The 19290-nt window shown below is 37.6% G+C and overlaps 1 pseudogene; it reads right to left on the minus strand.

Annotated features, from left to right (window-relative positions):
• Positions 1-17975: 17975 nt before the first annotated feature.
• Positions 17976-19049, minus strand: LOC101440401 (transcription initiation factor TFIID subunit 9B pseudogene; annotated as a pseudogene).
• Between the last annotated feature and the right edge of the window lie 241 nt (positions 19050-19290).

The raw sequence follows: 19290 nt of genomic DNA on the forward strand, positions 1-19290 counted from the left end.
TTAACTTTCAATTATTATTCTAGTAACGTATATGACGTAAAATTTCCCCTTCTAACAAAATTCACCGATATAATTCAGTGCTATTAGTTACACTCACAAAAATGTGCTACCATCACGACCATCCATTTCCAAACTTTTACAATCAACCTAAATAGAAATTCTGTACAAATTACCAATTTCCCATTATCTAACACCAATATATCCCCTAGTAACCTATATTTTAGATCCTAGTTTTATGAGTTTACTTATTATAATCAGTTCACATCAGAGAGATTGTACAATATTTGTCCTGTTGTGTTTAGCATATATCACTCAGCATAATGTCCTCAGGTTTCATCTGTATTGTCATAATTCTTTTTTTATGACTGGATAATATTCCATTGTAGATCTATACCACATTTCGTTTATCCATTCGTCAGTTAAAAGACATTTGGGTTGCTTCCATTTTTTGGTAATTTTAAATAATGTTGCTATGAACATTGGTGAGCAAGTATCTGTTTGAGATCCTGCTTTCAATTCTTAGTATATACCTTGTAGTGGGACAGCCAGGTCATTTGGTAATTCTGTACTAAGTTTCCTGAGGAACCGCCAAACTACATTCAACAATGGCTATACCATTTTACATTGCCACCAACAATGAATGAGTGTTCCTATTCCGCCACATCCTCTCCAACACTTGCAGTTTTCTATTTTTTTTTCTTGTTTTTTTGATAGTAGACATGCTAGTGAGTATGAAATAATATATCACTGAGGTTTTGATTTGCGCTTTTCAGCTATTTGAATATCCCCTTTGGAGAAATGGTATTCAAGTCTTTTGCCCATTAAAAAATTTTTTTTTGTCTTTTTATTGTTGAGTTGTAGGATTTTTTATTATATTCTGGATATTAGGCCCTTATCAGGCATGTGGTTCTCAAATATTTTCTCCCATAGAATAGGTTGTCTTTTCATTTTTGTGATAAAGAACTCTGATGTGCAAAAGTGATTAATTTTGAGAAGATTCGATTTATCTGTATTTTTCTTTCATTGCTTTGAGTGTAAAGTCTAAGAACCATTGCCAATTCAAGGTCCTGAAGATGATTCCCTGTATTTTCTTCTTAGAGTTTTATAGTTCTGGTTCTTATATTTAGGTCTTTGATCCATTTTGAGTTAATTTTCATATATGGTGTGAGATAGGGGTCCTCTTTCATTCTTTTGCATATGGATGTCTAATTATCCCAGCACCATTTGTTGAAGAGACAATTGGTCATAAATGTGTGGGTCTATTTGAGAACTCTCAATTCTATTCCATTGGTCAGTATGTCTACTCCTGTGCCAATACCATGATGTGTGGACCTCTGTAACTTTGTAAAATGCTTCAAAGCCAGGAAATGTAAATCTTCCTACTTCATTCTTCCTTTTCAACATGTTTTTGGCTATTCAGGGCCCTTTACCCTCCCAGGTAAATTTGATAATTGGCTTTTCCATTTCTGCAAAGTCGACTGTTGGAATTTAGATTGGGATTGTAAGTACCTGTAAGTCAGTTTATGTAAAATTAACATCTTAATTATATTTAGTCTTCCAATCCATTTGCATGGAATGTCCTTCCATCCATCTAGGCCTTCTTTGATTTCTTTTAGCAATGTTTTACAGATTTTGGCGTAGAAATCCTTTACATACTTGGTTAAATTTATTCATAGTTACTTTTTTAAATTTATTTTTTATTGTCTTTTTTTTTTAAGATACATAAATCACACTAAATGCTACATTAAAAAATATAAGAGGTTCCCTTATACCCCACTCCCCACCCACTACTCCTCCCCCATCAACAACCTCTTTCATCAGTGTGGCACATTCATTACATTTGATGAATACATTTTGGAGCACTGCTACATCACATGGATTATAGTTTACATTGTTGTTTGCACTCTCCCCAAGCCCATTCAGTGGGTTATGACAGGATGTATAATGCCCTGCATCTCTCCCTGCAATATCATTCAGGACAACTCCAAGTCCCAAAAACGCCCCATATCACACCTCTTCTTCCCTTTCCCTGCCCTCAGTGACTCCCATGGCAAAGTCTCCAAATCAGTGCTAAAATTTCTTCTATTGCTGGAGTCACAATAATTCTATAATAGAATACAAGTAAGTCCACTCTAATCCACATTTTATTCCTCCATTCTGTGGACCCTGGGATGGAGATGTCCACTCTACCTCTAAATTGAGAGAGGGTATTCCTAGTTATTTGATTCTTTTAGTTGCTATTGTAAATGGAATTACTTCCTTGATTTATTCCTCAGATAGCTCAATACTATTGTATAGAAACACTACTGATTTTTGGATGTTCACCTTATACCCAACAACTTTGCTGAATTCACTTTTTAGTTCTAATAGCTTTGTTGTAGATTTTTTGGGACTTTCAATATATAGTATCATGCCATCTGCAAATTGTGAAAATTTTAATTCATGCTTTCCATTTTAGATGCCTTTTATTTCTTTTTCTTGCTTAAATATTCTGGCTAGAACTTCCAGTACAATATTGAATAATAGTGGTGACACTGAATATCCATGTCTTGTTCTAGATCTTAGAGGGAAAACTTTCGGTCTTCCACCATTGAGTATGATGTTACCTGTAGGATTTTATTTCTGATTTTTTTTAACTTTTAAAAAATTTTTAATGTTTTTTATTGTATTTTTTTTAAGATACATAGATCACAAAAAATGTTACATTAGAAAATTTAAGATATTCCTGTATACCCCCGACCCTCCCTCACCCCACTCCTCTCACATCAACAACCTCTTTCATCATTGTGGCAAATTCATTGCATTTGATGAATACATTTTGGAGCTCTGCTCCACCACATGTATTATAGTTTACATTGTAGTTTACACTCTCCCCGAGTCCATTCAGTGGGTTATGGCAGGATATATAATGTCCAGCATCTGTCCCTGCAATATCATTTAGGACAGCTCCAAGTCCCAAAAATGCCCCTACATCACATCTATTCTTCCCTCTCCCTGCCCTCAGCAACTACTATGGCCACTTTCTCCAGATCAATGCTACAGTTTCTTCCATTGCTGGAGGCACAATAGTTCTATAACAGATTATCAGTAAGTCCACTCTCATCCATATTTTATTCTTCTATTCTGTGGATCCTGGGATGGTGATATCCACTCCATCTCTATATCGAGAGGGGACTTAGATGGTTGGTGGATGTGATTCTTCTGCCTGCAGCTGTAGGCACTCTCAGTTCCCTGGTGTGGAGGTTAACCATTTTCACCTCCCTGTTAGCTGACCTGGGTAAGTCCAATGAACTGGAGAGGGGAAGTTGCAACTCTGCTGAGGCTCAGGACCAGTCCAGAGATTCAAGTCTACTGAATATACACCAACCCCAGCACCAACCACAGGTTCAGTAAAAGTGACAGAAGAGGCATGTGTAGCAAGGTCACATCTGAGTCCAACTCCATCACACTCAGGAACACAAATTCCAAAGTAGGACCCACTGACAAGGCACTGAACTCCAGAGCCATCTGCCATGACTGTAGAACCTGTGTGTCTTCATAGCCTTCAGGACCACCAGTATCAGTGGTTGTATCTACTTTGGCTGTCTCTGGGATCCTGCTGAGGTGTGCATAAGCATGACCTCTCTGATGACCTCCCGACTCTTTTCTGAAGACTCTTAGCCATACATACTCATTTGTCTTTAGTATTTCCTTCTTTTACTCAAAGTCTTTTTCTAGTTGCATCACCACCTGGTGATTGGTAGTAATCTCTCAGTGCCAGGGAGGCTCATCCCCCGGAGTCAAGTCCCATGCTGGGGGGAAGGTAATGCATTTACATGCTGAGTTTGGCTTAGAGAGTGGCCACATTTGCGCAACATGGAGGGCTCCCAGGAGGTAACTCTCAGGCATCCAGCAGCTCTAGGCCTAGTTGAAATTTCAGGCACACACGCTCATAAACATAGTCATCAGTATCAAGGGTTCATCGTTGGACTATTCCTCTTCACTGGTCTTTGCCCTTGCACTTGGGGGATTGTTGCTGTTCCATTGGGGACTGTGACAGAGCTCCCCTGTCTAGGAACTCAACACTCCCTCAGTTGTCATTTGTAACTGTAACTACTGTGAAAATACCCAATGAATATCTTAACTTTTTATAGACCCTATATACATGCCTGAGAGAGCTCCTTCACAATCATGTGTCCCCCATCAATAATACCCCACAGCAGCATTCCTCCCCTGCCAAAATTGAATGTAGGGTTTAAATATATGCCCTTTATCATGTTAAGGAAATTTGCTTCTGGTCTTATTTTTCTAAATGTTTTTATTTGGAAAGGATTTTGGATTTTGTCAAATGACTTTTCTGTGCCAATGGAGATTATCATGTATTTTTTCCCTTGTTTTATTAATGTGGTGTATTACCTTAACTGATTTTCTTATTTTGAACCACCTTGGCATAACTGGAGTAAAACCCACTTGTTCATTGCATATAATTATTTTAAAGGCAGTTGGTTCCGATTTGTAAGTAATTTATTGAGGATTTTTACATCTATATTCATAAGAGAAATCTGTAATTTCTTGTATTATCTTTATTTGACTTTGGTATTAGGGTGATACTGGCTTTATAGTATAAGTTAGTTGGTGTTCCCTCCTCCTTTTTTTTTTTTTTTTTTGGAAGAGTTTGAGCAGAGTTGATATTAATTCTTCTTTAAATGGTTGGTAGAATTCACCTGCACAGCCAACTGGTCCTGGGCTTTTCTTCATTGGGACGTTTTGGATGACTGATTGAATCTCTTTATTAGTAAATTGGTCTGTTGAGGCATTCTATTTGTTCTAGAGTCAGTGTAGGATGTTCGTGTGTTTCTAGAAGCTTTAATTTCTTCTAGGTTGTCTATTTTTTGGCATACAGTTGTTCATAGTATTGTCTTATGATCCTTTTTATTTCTATTTATCAATAGTAATGTTTCCCTTCTTATTTCTGATTTTATTTGCATCATCTCTTGTTTTTCTTTGTCACTCTGGCTATGGGTTTGTCAATTTTATTAATTTTTTCAAAGAAACATGGTTTGGTTTTATTAATTCTCTCTATTGCTTTTATTGTCAATTTCATTTATTTCTGCTCTAATCTTTGTTATTTCTTTCCTTGGTTTGCTTTTGGGTTAGTTTGCTGATGTTTTTCAGTTGCTTAGAATTGCAGTTAGGTCTTTGATTTTAACACTTCCTTCTTTTTTAATGTAAGCATTTAGAGCTATAAATTTCCTTCTCAGCACTGCCTGCACTGCAGACCATAATTTTTAAAGTAAATAATACTTTATAAGAAAGAGATTTCAGGCAGAATTGCCTACTAGTGTGAAAAATATTTATTATGAATTTGGAGTTACACAGATGTTGGTTTTTATTTTGGCATTTTATTGAGATATATTCATATATTATACACTCCATCCAATATATATGTTCAATGGATTTGGTATAATCACAGATTTGTGCATTCATCTCCACAATCAATGCATATGTATCCACTAATCTAATTCCATCTCTATAAATTTATTTATAATTACATTTAATGTAAATGGAGTCAAATAATAGGCAATACTTTGTTTCTAGTTTCTGTCACTTATGGCAATTCTTTCTATTTTTAAAAATATTGCTTAGAAAATTAATATATTACTGTTCAATACAATCCATCATTTGCTTTAGGTGTTTTTCAGCTCAGATATCACCCTATTTTTAATGTCTTGTAATATTAATGTTCATTTATTTTGCTTCATTGAAGAACATTCTTAAATTTGAACTATTAATCACATATATTTCTGCAAGAGGGTTCACTGTGCTATACAGTCCCATGTTCTATTCTTCATATTTTCTTTTAGTGACATACACAATCATAAACCTTCCCTTTCAATCACAATCTTCCCCCATGTTTGGTACTGTTAATTATATCCACTCTAATGTGCTATCATCACCTTTATCCAAATCCAAGCATTCTCAATCAGCGATAAGCAATTTTGCACAGATTAAGACACTGCTCTCCATTCTCTATCACCATTCTATATTCTGGTGACCAATCTCTAGCTATTAATTCCATACTTTTGTTCATTATATTTAGTTCATATTAGTGAGATCATACAATATTTGTCCTTTTGTGCCTGGCTTGTTTTACTCAACATAATAGCCTCACCCATGCTGCCATATGCATCCCAACTTCATTTATTCTTACAGCTGAATCATATTCTGTCATTTGTATACATCACATTTTCTTTGCCCATTCATCTGTTGTTGGACACCTGGGTGGTTTCCATCTTTTTTACAATTGTGAATAATGCCACTGTGAACATCAGTGTGCAAATGTCCCTACTTTTAGTTTTTCTGAGTACATATCTAGGAGTGGGATTACTGGGTCATATAGCAGCTCTATATTTAACTTTCTGAGGAACTGCCAAACAGTCTTCCATAGTGACTGCATCATTCTGTACTCCCATCAGCAGTGAATAAGTGTTTCTATTTTTCCATATCCTCTCCTACACTTGTAGCTTTTTCTTTTTGTAATAGTAGCCATTCTAGGATATGAAATGATATCTCATTGTGGTTTTGATTTGCATTTTCTCTAATTACTATTGATACTAAACATCTTTTCATGTGCTTTTTGCTATTTGTATTTCCTTTTTGGGAAAACAGCTATTCATGTCTTTTACCCATTTTTTATTGTGTTGTTTGTCTTTTTATCATTGAGTTGTAGGATCTCTTTATATATCGTAAATATTAAACCCTCATCAGACATCTGGTTTCCAAATATATTCTCCCAGTAAGTAGGCTACCTTTTCACCTTATTGACAAAATCCTTATTGACAAAAAGCATTTAATTTTTAGAAGGTTCAATATATCTACTTTTGTTTTATTGTTTGTGTTTTAGGTACAAGGTCTAAGAAACCACCTCCTACCACAAGATAAAGAAGTGTTTCTCAATTTTGTTGATCTGCTAAAAAAATAAACTTTTGGTTTTATTGATTCTGTCTCCTTTTTAATTCTAAAATTTCATTTATTTCTTTTCTGACCTGTGTTACTTCTTTCCTTCTGCTTGCTATGGGATTAATTTCCTGTTGTTTTTCTAGTTCCTCCAGTTGTGCAGTTAGGTTTTTGATTTCAGTTAATCTTTTTTAATGTAACATTTTACATTTTGTAACATTCATGGAGGCAAGAAGACAGTGATCTGGTGAGAAATCAGCACTTAATCGTATTGGGTATCACTTATATGTTATGCATTGCTTTTCTCTTGCTGTTCTCAGAATTCCCTCTTTGTCTTTGGCATTTGACATTCTGATGTCTTTGGCAGTTGACATTCAGAGTTGGTCTATTCAGATTTTTTTGGATAGGAGTACATTGTGCTTCTAGGATGTCGATATCTGTGTCCTTCAATAGGGCTGGGAAATTTTCTACCATTATTTCTTCAAATATTTCTTCTGCCCCTTTTCCCTCTTTTCTCCTTCTGCGACACCCATGACATGTATTTTTGCACATCTCTCGCTGTGGTTTAGTTCCTTGAGACCTTGTTCAATTTTTTCCATTCGTTTCTTCATCTGTTCTTTCAGAGGCCATTTCTTCAAGCTCACCAATCCTTTCTAATGCCTCCTCAAGTCTGTGATTATATGATTCCGATGTTTTTTTAATTTCATTGATTGCACCTTTCATTCCCATAAGATCTGCTATTTTTCTATGTATGCTTTCAAATTCTTCTTTGTGCTCATCCAATGTCTTCTTAATATCCTTAGTCTCTTTAGCCATCTCATTGAATTTATTAAGGAGATTTGTTTGAACATCTATGATTAGTTGTCTCAACTCCTTTAAGTCACCTGTAGGCTTATCTTTCTCCTTTAACTGGGCTGTATCTCCTGTTTCTTGGTGTAGATTGTAATTTGTTGGTGTCTTGGCATCTGACTTACTAGAGTATTTATTCTGGGTGCAGTTTTTCTCTTTAGTTTAGGGCTTCCTGCCTTTTCTCCCTTGCTGGTTGTACAGGAGGAGCCAAGTATGTAATTGGTGTTATAAGCTGTGGAGGCTCAAGCTGCCCTCATTTTCCCAAGGACTGATGAAGCTTCTCCCAACTTTCTCCTTTGCCAGAGGTAGGGACAGAGTCACAGCTGTGTGGAATAATCCAAGTCGTGCAGGTCTAAACTGTAGTTGCCCAGAGAGACTGATGAAGCTTCACGCCCCTTTCTCCCCTACCTGGGGCAGGGATGGAGCTGCAGGTGTGGGCAGCAATCTGTGCAGTGTGGGTCCCCTCACACTGGGGGTGGAGTTAAAATTGCTGCCACCAGCTTCTTTCCAACCAGAGCAGATTTACACCCCAGCTTCCCTGGGTTATACCCTATCCATCTAAGTCCACCTATCAGTAGCTAAAATCAGCAGCCAACTGTCTCCTCCTCCTGTTTTTGGGAAATGGAGCTTCCAGTTCCTGCCAAAGAGCAGCTCCTGGTGCAGCTTGTGCTGACAGAGTAGGCTATTCACTGGCATCCGCGGCTTAGCCAGTAATTTCCTGGAGAGGCTGGTGCAGGTTCCCATAGCTTCCTCCCTGCTGGAGGTGGCACTGAGGCCTAGGCTGGAGCTGCAATCTGACCTGGATGATTCAGCATTTTCCTTTTTCTTGATTCAGCATTTCAGTAACTGAAGTTCATGACCAACTGTCTCTTCCTCCCCTGTTTTGGGGAAGTGGAGCTTTCAATTCCAGTACCAGAACAGCCCGAGCCAGCTTGTGCTCCCAGTGGAGGATGGGCACCTGCCTCCGGGGTGTGGAGCCTCTACTTAAGAGTCTCCTCTGCAGTTGGGCAGTCTCCTCCTTTCACTCCTTCAAGGATGTGTCAGGATGCCCTTCTGGTCTCCTGGAGCCCCCAAACAGGTGCTTCAGCCAGCTCCAGAGAGCTCTGGGCATTTGCTAACTGCCCTATAGCAGGAGCTGATTCCAGGAGCGCCTTACTCTGCCACCATCTTGCTGGTTGTCTCCGGGAATGTCCCTTTATTCCTGATTATTGTTATTTTTGAAACGTTATTGTATTTTAAGACAAACAAAGTTATAAACTTTTTTTATAAATTGTATATCTAAGCTTATTAACAAGTTTAGGTATTTTGTGTATGTTTATAAACCACTTGTATCTTTCATTTGGGGATTTCCATGTTTTTTTCTCATTGTTCGGATGGGATGTTTTATATGTTTGCTTTTGTTATATTTTTGAGAAACTATTTTTCATATATATTTTAAATATTTTCCTTCCTTTCCTGTTTGACTCTTACTTACCCTTTCTGACATGCTTAGGACAACCTTCCCATTTTTATATAATAAACATTTTAAAATTTTCCTCAACTTATTGTTAAATTTTATTTTCTTTACTTGAATCTTGAACTCCTCTGTAATGAATTAGGTATAAGCTGTAAGATCAGAATCTAAGTTTATCTTGCCCAAATTGTTAGTTTTCCCAGCACCATGTGATATATAATCCAATATTTTGTTTTTACTGATTTAAAATGACATTCTTATACACTAAATAGCTTTGAATTTGTTTCAGAAATCCTGTTTCTCTTTCATTGTTCTGTTTTCAGCACCATTTTCACAGGTTTAAATTGCTGCAAGTTTCTAAGGTACTCTAAAACGTGGTCAGGCAGCAATGCTTCATTAATCTTTGTAAACATTTCTTCTTTATTTTCACACAATTAAATGTGATTCCAGTCCAAATAAATTTTTTTTTCTGAGTTAAGACATATTCATGATGTAATTTTGATGAAAATTATGATGAATTTATAGACCAGTTTAAGGAAGAATTATATCTTTCCACTAGTAAGTCATTCTGTCCAGGAGCATGTTTGTATCACTTCATCATTTAATCAAGTTTTGCAGTTTTCTTCATGTAGATTTGTTAAATTTGTGTCTTGCTATGTCCTAGTGTTTTCTAGTTATTATCAATAAAACATTTCTTTTTCTGTAGTTCCAGCTTATAATTATTGGCATAGTTTTTAATATTTACAATTTTTGGCCTTATTACTAAACATTTTTAATCATTCTAATAGATCTTACATTGATATTTTTGTTTCCTCTAGGTAAGCACACATGTTACTTGCAAACTGTGATGATTTTGGCTCTTCCATTTTAATACATTTTTTTCTTTGTGGCATTAACTAGAATTTCTAGAATAATACAAAAGTAATTACAGGGATGCTAGACTTTCTTTTCCCTACACCTAATGGAATGCTTCAAGATATGATGAGTTAAATAAACGTATTTCTAATGTTGAACCCTCCTTTTATTTCTAGGATAAACTCTCTGTAATTTCTTTGAACCTACTTTATACCACACTCCGATTTCCTGAAATTTTGCTTTTTATGTAGTATCAATTTCACTGTTGCCATTATTGTCATGCTTTAGTAAATGTTATAAGACATAAACTGAATGAATACAATGTTTTAGGATTTATTTACATCATTTTTAATCCTTCCAGTTATTCTTTTTTTTTTAATTAAAATTATTTATTTTTACGAATTACACTCAAAAAATACGAGGTCCCAATCAACCCCACCGCCCCCACCCCCCACTCCCCCCACAGCAACACTCTCTCCCATCATTGTGAGACATCCATTGCACCCAGTAAGTACATCTCTGAACATCACTGCACCCCGTAGTCAATGGTCCACATCATAGCCCACACTCTCCCCCGTTCCATCCAGTGGGCCCTGGGGGGGTCTACAATGTCCTGTAATTGTCCGTGAAGCACCACCCAGGACAACTCCACGTCCCGAAAACGCCTCCACATCTCATCTCTTCCTCCCGTTCCCCAAACCCAGCAGCCACCATGGCTACCCTTCCCACACCCATTCCACATTTTCTCTGTGGACATTGGATTGGTTGTGTCCATTGCACATCTATGTCAAGTGGGGGCTTAGATTCCACATGGATACTGGATGCACTCCTCCTGCTTTCATTTGTAGACACTCTAGGCTCCATGGTGTGGTGGTTGACCTTCTTCAACTCCATGTTAGCTGAGTGGGGTCAGTCCAATAAATCAAAATGTAGGAGCTGAAGTCTGTTGAGGCTCTGGGCCTGGGTGTCTTATTATCAGTCCAGAGATTCAAATCCCCTAAATATATCTTAAACCCCAGCACCAACTACCATTCCAATAAAGTAGCATGCAAGTCTTGTGGGAAGAGATCCCCTCCAAGTTCAATTCCATCATGTAGAAACACCAGCTCCAAAGAAGGGCCATCTGCCGTGGCAGTGAACCCCATCTGCCATGACCATAGAACCCGTGGGTCTCTTTATCCCTCAGAAGAACCAATACCTGGGGTTGTATCTACTTTATCTGTCTCTCAGACTCTGCTCAGTTGTGCATAAGGGCATTCCTTCTGACAACCTCCAGGCTCTTTTTTAGAGACTCATAGCCTTATAATCTCATTTCTCCTTTCCATTTCCCCCTTATATTAGGTCAAACAGCATTTTGAAGTCATGTTATTATATGTAGACAGGGATATTCTGCTGATCCGTATTGAACCTTTAATTCAAGGTCATTTTCTAGTTGCATCTTCAGCTGGTATGTGGTAGTGATCCCTTGGTGCCAGGGAGGCTCATCCCCGGGTGTCATGTCCCACGTTGGGGGGAATGCACTGCATCTACATGCTGAGTTTGGCTGTGAGAGTGGCCAAATTTGAGTAACATGAAGGCTATCAGGAGGAAACTCCCAGGCACAGTGCTACTCTAGGCCTTGTTCTTATTGCAGATGTATAGGCTCAAAAGCATAGCCATTAGTATCAGGAACCCACTGTTGCGCCCTCCTTCCTTCCTGGTTCTTGCCGTTGCCCCTGGCGGACTGCCGCTGCTCCCCAGGGTCCATGACCGTGACCCCCCGGCCAGGCGCCTAGTACCTGCCCCAGCTGTTGTTTTTAATTGTTTCCACTATGAGTATATTTAGACATTACTATATACCCTGGGCATATGCCCTGTATAACTCCCTGTCAGCCATATATATCCTGTCAATAACATCCTATATCAGTATTCCTCTGCTGCCATTGTTGAACCACTCTATGATTCAAAACTTCCTGTAAAGTGAATCCCAACATAATGTCAGCTTCACAAGAGTCTTAGATCACCGAAATTCATATATACAATATACAGTACTTCCCCAGATCCACCATAAAACCTTTTCCCTTCCATAGCAATAATCTTTTAGCTTATTCATATCATATTTCCTGATACTGATGTACAGATTCCGGGACAATAGCTTTCAAACAAGGTGACATCTGTGCTTACTATGTGGTCCGTACTTTAGATTGTACAGCTTTCTAAATTTTTTAGTTATCCTATGTTTTGCCTTATGGTTTACATTATTAGTCTGTCGTCCCCTATATGTTTCTGGTGTAATATTACATGTTTTATATTCATCCTCGTGTACTCTCACAGAACTCCTCTCTTGCCCCCATATTCACCTTGGTTCCTTCCATTCCACATCCATTTTCCCCCTCCCCTTGAGGCCCACAACGCCAGCCAATCTCTATTTCCCAAGAAGCCCTGTCCAGAGATCCTTGCAGCAGTATTCAGGGCCTGACTTTCTCAACTGCCCTAATGCCCTGGGAGCCATCCTTTCTCTCGAGAGATACAGTTCTCTCTATTTGATGGCATTGGTCCTCCCAGGGTGTGGGTCCACCCCAACTCTCACTTCTTGGGTCTCTTCCCAATGGTACAACCCACCTTTGCAAAATGAGCCTTCAGCTATTCCCCCGGAGTCCGTCCTGCATCAGACCATACCCCCTGAGCATCCTAACCAGGTGTCCCTCCTACTTATACTTTGATACGATTTTCTCAACTTTTTGTTCTCAACGGACACCTGACACTCTCCCATGTTTGTATGTTGCCCCTCCCTCCCCCGAATTTTTGGACAATATTACCCCTCTTCCCATCCCCAGCCCCCCTCAAACCCACAAAGCCCCACCCGAAGGCAACCCCTTGCCCCCATTTTGTCCCTTCTTTTTGCTCATACTTACCGCCAGCTCATCACAGATTCTACCCCTGCAGACGTTAACTCACATCCTTCCTCCACCCCCCACTTTCCTGTAAGCCTCTTTTCCAGACTTAGCTCTCTGAGGCAGTTTGCTTATTTCATATCATTGAGGTCATGTAGTATTTGTCCTTCAATGCCTGGGTTGCTTCACTCAACATAAGATTCTCTAGATTCATCCATGTTATCACGTGTGATTGTAGTGTATTTGTTCTTACAGCCGAGTAGTATTCCATTGTGTGTATATACCACATTTTATTGATCCACTCGTCTGTTGATGGGCATTTGGATTGATTCCAACTTTTGGCGATAGTGAACAATGCTGCTATGAACATTGGTGTACATATATCAGTTTGTGTCCTTGTTTTCAGTTCTGATGGGTATACACCCAGCAGTGGTATTGCTGGGTCATATGGCAGATCTATGGTTAGGTTTTTGAGAAACCGCCAAACTGTCCTCCAGAATGGTTGGATCCTTCTGCATTCCCACCAGCAGTGGATGAGTGTTCCCCTTTCTTCACATCCTCTCCAGCATTTGTGTTCTTCTGTTTTTTTCATAGCTGCCAATCTTATGGGAGTAAGATGGTATCTCATTGTCGTTTTGATTTGCATTTCCCTGATAGCTAGAGATTTGGAGCATTTTTTCATGTGCTTTTTAGCCATTTGTATTTCTTCTTTGGAGAAGTGTCTGTTTAAATCTTTTTCCCATTTTTTAAATGGGTTGTTTATCTTTTTGTTTTCAAGATATATGAGTTCTTTATATATGCAAGATATAAGTCTCCTATCAGATATATGGTTGCCAAATATTTTCTCCCATTGTGTGGGTTCCCTTTTTACTTTCTTGACAAACTCCTTTGAGGTGCAGAAGGCTTTAATTTTGAGGAAGTCCCATTTATCTATTTGTTCTTTTGCTGCTCGTGCTTTTGGTGTGATATTCATGAAGCCATTTCCTATTACAAGGTCCTGTAGATGTTTCCCTACACTGCTTTCCAAGATCTTTATGGTCTTGGCTCTTATATTTAGTTCTTTGATCCATCTTGAGTTGATCTTTGTATAATGTATGAGATGGTAATCCTCTTTCATTCTTCTACATATGGCTATCCAGTTCTCCAGGCACCATTTGTTGAATAGGCCATTCTCTCCCAGTTGCGAGGGTTTGATGGCTTTATCGAATATTATATGACTATATACATGAGGTTCTATATCTGAACTTTCAATTCGATTCCATTGGTCTGTGTGTCTCTCCTTATGCCAATACCATGCTGTTTTCACTACTGTAGCTTTGTAGTATGTTTTGAAGTCAGGAAGTGTGATTCCTCCTATTTCGTTTTTCTTTTTCAGTATGTCTTTGGCTATTCGGGGCCTCTTTCCTTTCCAAATAAATTTCATAGTTAGTTTTTCTAGTTCCTTAAAGAAGGCTGTGTTGATTTTTATTGGGATTGCATTGAATGTGTAGATCAGTTTTGGAGGATAGACATCTTAATAATATTCAGTCTTCCTATCCATGAACAAGGAATATTCTTCCATTTATTTAGGTCTTCTTTGATTTCCTTGAACAGTCTTGTATAGTTCTCGGTGTATAGGTTTTTTACCTCTTTAGTTAAATTTATTCCTAAGTATTTGATTTTTTTATTTACTATTGTGAATGGTATTTGTTTCTTGATTTCCTCCTGATCTTGCTCATTATTGGTGTACAGAAATGCTACTGATTTTTGCGCATTGATCTTATAACCTGCGACTTTGCTGAACTCATTTATGAGTTCTAGAAGCTTTGTTGTAGATCTCTCAGTGTTTTCTATGTATAGGATCATGTCATCTGCAAATAATGAAATTTTGACTTCTTCCCTTCTAATTTGAATGCCTTTTATATCTGGTTCTTGCCTCAGTGCTCTAGCAAGTACTTCCAAGACAATGTTAAATAGGAGTGGAGACAATGGGCATCCTTGTCTTGTTCCTGAGTTTAGAGGGAAGGATTTCAAGATTTCTCCATTGTAAACAATGTTGGCTGTAGGTTTTTCATGTATACTCTTTATCATGTTCAAAAAGTTTCCTTGTATTCCGATCTTTTGGAGTGTTTTTATCAAGAAGGGGTGCTGTATTTTGTCAAATGCCTTTTCTGCATCTATAGATATAATCATGTGATTTTTTTCCTTCAATCTGTTTATATGGTGTATCACATTGATTGATTTTCTTATGTTGAACCATCCTTGCATACCTGGAATAAATCCCACTTGGTCATGGTGTATAATTCGTTTAATGTGTTGTTGAATATGATTAGCAAGTATTTTGTTAAGTATTTTTGCGTCTAGGTTCATTAGAGAAATTGGTCTGTAATTTTCCTTTCTTGTGGTGTCTTTGTTTGGCTTTGGTACTAGGATAATGTTGGCCTCATAGAAGGAGTTAGGCAACGTTCCTTCTGTTTCAATTTTTTGGAATAGTTTCAACAGGATTGGTGTTAGTTCTTTCCGGAATGTTTTGTAGAATTCACCTGTGAAGCCGTCTGGCCCTGGGCTCTTCTTAGTTGGGAGATTTTTAATGACTGATTCTATCTCTTTGCTTGTGATTGGTTTGTTAAGATCATCAATTTCTTCTTTCATCAATATAGGCTGCTTATGTGTTTCTAGGAATTTGTCCATTTCCTCTAAATTGTCATTTTTGTTGGAATATAGTTTTTCAAAGTATCCTCTTATGATAGTCTTTATTTCTGTGGTGTCAGTGGTGATATCACCTTTCTCATGTCTTATTTTGTGTATTTGCATCTTTTCTCTTTTTTTCTTTGTTAGTCTCGCTAAAGGTTTGTCAATTTTGTTGATCTTCTCAAAAAACCAGCTCTTGGTCTTGTTTATCTGTTCAAGTGCTTTCTTATTTTCTATTTCATTTAGTTCTGCTCTTATCTTTGTTATTTCCTTCCTTCTTCTTCCTGTTGGGTTACTTTGTTGTTGTTTTTCTAATTCCGTCAAAAGAGCAGTTAGTTCTTCAATTTTTGCTCTTTCTTCTTTTTTGATATGTGAATTTATGGCTATAAATTTCCCTCTCAGTACTGCTTTTGCTGCATCCCATAAATTTTGGTATGTTGTTATCATTATCGTTTGTTTCAAGGTAGTCATTGATTTCTTTTGAGATTTCCTCTTTGACCCACTGTTTTTCTAAGAGTGTGCTGTTTAATTTCCAAATTGTGGTGTGAAGTCTGGGCCTCCGTCCCTTGCGAATTTCCAGCTTCACTCCACTGTGGTCAGAGATATTGTTTTGTATGATTTCGATCTTTCTGAATTCATTAAGCCTTTCTTTGTGGCCTAGCATATGGTCTATCTTGGAGAATGTTCCATGTGCGCTTGAGAAAAATGTATATCCTGCTGCGTTTGGGTGTAATGATCTATATATGTCTATTAGATCCAGCTCTTCTAATATACTGTTCAAATGTTTTTTTTTTTTTTTTTTTTCAATGTTCAGGCTTTTTTAATAATAACCTTGGAACAAATACATTAATAATAAATCCTTATAGTTGTATAGCATTTTACAATTTTGGAAGAACTTACACATCTACCAATGAAACCCTCACAACATCCCTGTGAGGTAGGCAGAGAAGGTGTTATTTTCCTGTCACTGGAGAGGAAAAGAAGGCTCAGAGGTGAAATAAGGTCACAGAGTTGGTAAAATAACGGAGCCAGGTCTAGAACCTAGGCCTTCTGACATGCTGCCTCCCTGAGAACATTAAAGTTTCGCTATCCTATGCTATATAATCAACATTTCTCTCATGTTGATCAGATCTGTGTTTAATAAATTTTATATCCCCTTTTCCTAATACCCCAAAACACTCAAAACTGATGGACATTTCTACCCTGTTATGGAGTGGTTTCTCACAGGCTTATCAAGCACCATCCAAAGATGAAACTTGTTTTAACCTTTGAAGATCCTTGGCTATAAATTCTAAATTAGGATATGAACATTTATTTTAGAAGATTCTGCAAAAGTATTCCTTAGTCAAGCTTAGTTAAACTCAAGAAATACAGAACAGGTCTGATTATATTTGAATTTTGCAATCTTTCCCACTAAAATTTTTAGATGTGTATAAATGGAAAATAGGGAAAGGTGTTTAGCCACATAGCCACACTGGGAAACTTATGCAGAGTGTACCTAAATGCAAGTCACATCACACAAACTTGTTTTCCTTCTTGGTCTGGTTGAGGAAGGAAAACCATTAGCATCTACTTTGAGGTTTCATCCCATCTTCTATGTGACATCCTCAGCATCAAGCTAGAAAAAGGATCTGAATTCTATGAATAGGGTTCAAGCAGTAGCAACCAAAGAATATGTGCTGTAAAGGAAGAAAGCACTTGCTCTAAAGTGGTTTTGCCTCAGTCCAGTGTAACTATACTTATCAAGGCAGATTTTTAATAAGCTATCACATCTTTGTTAAATTTAGAATTCTGGAATTGGGTGGAGTTATCAACTTTGAATAAAAGATTGAAACTGAATATTAACTACTTGTCAAAAGCAGAGTAAAGCTCAACAAGCCTAAAAGGCAAGGGAAAAACCAAACAACCTCTGTATATACATAAAAACAGCAAATATAACCTGCAGTTTAAAATGATACATCAGGCATGAAGACATGTTTTAAAAATATGAAAACGATACTCAACTGTATTATCAGGAATGCTTTAAAAATTCCAGTTTTGGCTTTTTTAATTTAAGAGGAATAGGGAGAAACTTAAGCCTACAAGGGGTAGAGGAAATAAATGATGGGATCTAGAAAGGGTGTTGAGAGGTGGGAAGTTAGGAAAGACCAAAAATACAAATGTATTCAAAATGAATTCAGAAATCTTCTAAATCCATCTCATTTACACAGTGTTTCCTAAATTGAGAGTTTTGGTCAAAGAATTTAGTGGCAATAAAAGTGACCATTTACCTTACAAAGAAAGTAGCATTTACATGTAGATTAGAAATTATGGTGTTAAAGATTAGTCACTGACCCTACTGTAGAAATTAAAATTTATGTGTTGCTGTTAGTGATACATCGCAGAAAACTCCTTCGAAAAATAGAATTTTCTGTAGGACTTGACATTAATGAAGCTCTTAAACAGTTCTTAAGTTTTCATCCTTTAAAACCTAATGCAAAAAACATTCCTACTCTGACTAATGAAATCTAACGGTTTTAACTAAGGTGAAGAATATTGCAGGTACATTTTTCCCTAAGGTACAACTTGAGAAGATCTAGAATACCTAATTCAGTATACTGGGCTCACATCAACTAAATTTTTGAAATGCATCAAGGCTAGATTACATTCTTTACATAGTATCATTGTCATCATCTTCATGTTTTCTCTTCAATGGGTTTGATTCATTGGCCGCATTCTGTGATGAAACCATGTTGGTGGTAATAAGAATATTTTTGGGCCCAATCATTGAAGGATTAATTAGGACATTTGGAACTGCAGTTGTTGCAGGAACTGGTTTGGTAGATGTGGACTGAGCAGGTGGAATCTGCACCGTAAATCTTTGGCTCGTCACTGACACAGGAGTTGCAACTTTATTTTGGACAGATACTGTTTGTGGGGCTGCTATTGTAGGAGTGGTAGGTCTGCTACTAATAGCACCAACACTTAACCGTGGAACTAGTCTTCCTTGGTTAGGTCCCTTTTTAATCAAGGACTTCAGCCTATAGTTTGGAGCTGTTAAGCAGTATCTGTCCGGTGGTAGTCTAGGTCCTGCATATGGCTTAATCAGTGGTAAAGGGGTTTGATTTTTCTGCCTTGCAATATCTAGTAAAAAATCTCTTGGAGGAGGAGAGGTAAAAGATTGGTCAGCACGACACTGGATTGCCAGTCTCACATCATCTGCATCAACATTAGGTTTCTTAGCATGGCTTGAATAAATTTTTGCATCATCCAGAATTGTAGTCACATATCGGAAAGCAAATTCCAACATTTGATTTATAACCCGTGGCTCGTACTCTGTAATTCCCATATCCTTTAGGATCTGTGCCATCACCAAGGCATCTCTCGGAGCGTTCTTGGGAGCCGCCATCTTGCTCGGCTCCATGTTATCCAGCCACTCCTTATCCGGTCTCAAATGTTTTGTTTCCTTAGTGATTCTCTTTTGAGATGTTCTGTCCAGAGTTGATAGTGGTGTATTAAAGTCCCCCACTGTAATTGTAGATGCATCTATTTTTTCACTTAGTTTTTCCAGCGTTTGTCTCACGTATTTAGAGGCACCCTTGTTAGGAGCATAAATATTTATGATCGTTCGATCTTCTTGACAGATTGTCCCTTTCACTAAAATGTAGTATCCTT

Source organism: Dasypus novemcinctus, chromosome 6 (genome assembly GCF_030445035.2).
Source record: "Dasypus novemcinctus isolate mDasNov1 chromosome 6, mDasNov1.1.hap2, whole genome shotgun sequence".
NCBI lineage: Eukaryota > Metazoa > Chordata > Mammalia > Cingulata > Dasypodidae > Dasypus > Dasypus novemcinctus.